The 3,352-nt window shown below is 28.1% G+C and overlaps 2 long non-coding RNA genes across 3 annotated transcripts; one reads left to right on the forward strand and one right to left on the reverse strand.

The window, feature by feature from the left end:
• Positions 1 to 294: 294 nt before the first annotated feature.
• On the reverse strand, positions 295 to 2,232 carry LOC135057871 (uncharacterized). 2 transcript variants are annotated; one of them, XR_010244428.1, is made up of 4 exons: positions 2,196 to 2,232; positions 1,569 to 1,672; positions 679 to 774; positions 295 to 572 (listed from the first exon to the last, which is right to left on the reverse strand). It is a non-coding gene; the product is annotated as an uncharacterized LOC135057871 (long non-coding RNA). The 2 variants fall into 2 exon arrangements; XR_010244427.1 differs by lacking the exon at positions 2,196 to 2,232 and adding an exon at positions 1,824 to 1,858.
• On the forward strand, positions 2,213 to 2,993 carry LOC135057872 (uncharacterized). The gene is made up of 3 exons (XR_010244429.1): positions 2,213 to 2,277; positions 2,429 to 2,532; positions 2,944 to 2,993. It is a non-coding gene; the product is annotated as an uncharacterized LOC135057872 (long non-coding RNA).
• The last annotated feature ends 359 nt before the right edge of the window (positions 2,994 to 3,352 follow it).

Below are 3,352 nucleotides of genomic sequence, written 5' to 3' on the forward strand. Positions count from 1 at the left end.
TATATATATATATTATAATATATATATATATATATATTATAATATATATATTATAATATATATATATTATAATATATATATATATATATTATAATATATATATATATATATTATAATATATATATATATATATTATAATATATATATATATATTATAATATATATATATATATATTATAATATATATATATATATATATTATAATATATATATATATATATTATAATATATATATATATATATATATATATTATAATATATATATATAGAAATGGATTCTCGTGGGAGCCAATATGCCTTTTGTATGACAATAATTAAAAGTTTTTATTGTACAGAAACAAACGATATTTATCCTAAGCGTTCGTTATTGACACAACCTTCTAAAAATTCATATAAAACAATATTACAATCTTATACATAAATTACAGTTGGATGTGAGGATTTTACAGCCAGGTGATCACAGTCAGAACTCGAAATGGATGTATCTCCAACATCTGATAAGGACTTTGTTAACCAGACGTTGCAAAACCCAACGCGTTTCGTCCGTTAGGACTTCATCAGGGGTTTGGAATCTGGATAGTTACAAATGGAAATATATAAATCATATAGTCTTCATTAATAAGACATATTATCCAGGTAAGTATTCCATTGAAATCTATTGTGGATTAACATACATACCAGTTCTTATAGTAGGAGTGATTACCATTGATTAGAAAGGTTTAGAATATCCAATGATTACATCCAATCACATATTCAATTCGATAAATATAATATCTGAAACATTATCGTTATAATAATCAATAAACATTATCCTTATACAAATGATAAAAGGAAGAGGGAGGGAGAGTCAAAAGAAGAGAAAAGGGAGGGAAAGTCGAAAGAATATTATGAATGTCAATATAAATCAAATAGCTCCGTATTTATCCACATAATCAACATCAATTCAGCTGATGGAAATGATACAAAGGGCAGGGTCTACAAGTATCAGAAACTACCAATAGTTATAGAACACTCCAATTAAAGTCCACATAAAACTTCAAATTCACAATATACACACAATTATATCCACATTACAGCTCATTGTACAATAGATACCTAGATAGACTTCAAAAAAAAAAATATATATAAATTTGGTTGAAATTAGATGATGTTACGTTCCCTAAAAGGGATAAAGATAAAATCGTTTTTTGTCACTCAAATGATTGTTAATAGGAAATGTTCCTGTAACATCCTGTTTACCATTAAAATAACAGATGCTACCAACAAATCAGAGAAGATATAACAACAACTTCCTCAATTGATTATAAGAAACCATGCTGATGTCAGTATTTAATGTAAGGTATTTAAGGTGATTCAAATAGAATAACTTTTTTATCCCAAACTAATTAATAAATGATGTCTTTAATCTAACATGCAATGGGGAGTGGTATATTCAATCAATCATTAGAGAGCCAATTAAGTTCACAGCTGTAATTTATAACCAGCAAGAATAACTTTTTAACATCTGAAATACTAATCTTAACATCATATGGTATTTCATATTTGCACTAAATTAGTCTGGTTCTTACCTATTTTCAATCAAGAATGGTGGAACCTTATAGTCTACCTCTGTTTATACATGTCACCAAACAGAGAACTTAGGAAAATTTCAAATCCTGAACGAAACTATTCCCTGTGGACAAGTAAATCTAAATCAGTATATTACAATCATACTAAAATTAAGTAGTTACTCTTAAATTAAGGAATCCATTCATCTAATAAATTTTCAAAAAGACCATCCAATAACTAAGTTCCAAATATACAATTATAGTACTCAAACTTACTTTTTACAGGAACAAGTGCAACCTCACTGAATCCCAACTACAGAATGAGAGGCAATATAAGGACATCCCTTTATAGCTCCCTTGATATTACATCACTTCCTGCTGGCTGATTAATTAATTTATTATTAGTTAGTGATGTGTTAAGACCTCATAGTACTATGTGGAATGCCATTCTTACTGGTTACCTAACAGATCCCCTAAATGATGTCTTTAATCTAACATGCAATGGGGAGTGGTATATTCAATCAATCATTAGAGAGCCAATTAAGTTCACAGCTGTAATTTATAACCAGCAAGAAGAACTATTTAACATCTGAAATACTTAACCTCATATGGTATTCAATATTTGCACTAAATTAGTCTGGTTCTTACCTATTTTCAATCAAGAATGGTGGAACCTTATAGTCTCTTCTGTAGTTGGGATTCAGTGAGGTTGCACTTGTTCCTGTAAAAAGTAAGTTTGAGTACTATAATTGTATATTTGGAACTTAGTTATTGGATGGTCTTTTTGAAAATTTATTAGATGAATGGATTCCTTAATTTAAGAGTAACTACTTAATTTTAGTATGATTGTAATATACTGATTTAGATTTACTTGTCCACAGGGAATAGTTTCGTTCAGGATTTGAAATTTTCCTAAGTTCTCTGTTTGGTGACATGTATAAACAGAGGTAGACTATAAGGTTCCACCATTCTTGATTGAAAATAGGTAAGAACCAGACTAATTTAGTGCAAATATTAAATACCATATGATGTTAAGATTAGTATTTCAGATGTTAAAAAGTTATTCTTGCTGGTTATAAATTACAGCTGTGAACTTAATTGGCTCTCTAATGATTAATTGAATATACCACTCCCCATTGCATGTTAGATTAAAGACATCATTTATTAATTAGTTTGGGATAAAAAAGTTCTTCTATTTGAATCACCTTAAATACCTTACATTAAATACTGACATCAGCATGGTTTCTTATAATCAATTGAGGAAGTTGTTGTTATATCTTCTCTGATTTGTTGGTAGCATCTATGTTATTTTAATGGTAAACAGGATGTTACAGGAACATTTCCTATTAACAATCATTTGAGTGACAAAAAACTATTTTATCTTTATCCCTTTTAGGGAACGTAACATCATCTAATTTCAACCAAATTTATATATATTTTTTTTTTTGAAGTCTATCTAGGTATGTATTGTACAATGAGCTGTAATGTGGATATAATTGTGTGTATATTGTGAATTTGAAGTTTTATGTGGACTTTAATTGGAGTGTTCTATAACTATTGGTAGTTTCTGATACTTGTAGACCCTGCCCTTTGTATCATTTCCATCAGCTGAATTGATGTTGATTATGTGGATAAATACGGAGCTATTTGATTTATATTGACATTCATAATATTCTTTCGACTTTCCCTCCCTTTTCTCTTCTTTTGACTCTCCCTCCCTCTTCCTTTTATCATTTGTATAAGGATAATGTTTATTGATTATTATAACGATAATGTTTCAGATATTATATTTATCGAATTGAATA

Source organism: Pseudophryne corroboree, chromosome 3, assembly GCF_028390025.1.
Source record: "Pseudophryne corroboree isolate aPseCor3 chromosome 3, aPseCor3.hap2, whole genome shotgun sequence".
Lineage (NCBI taxonomy): Eukaryota > Metazoa > Chordata > Amphibia > Anura > Myobatrachidae > Pseudophryne > Pseudophryne corroboree.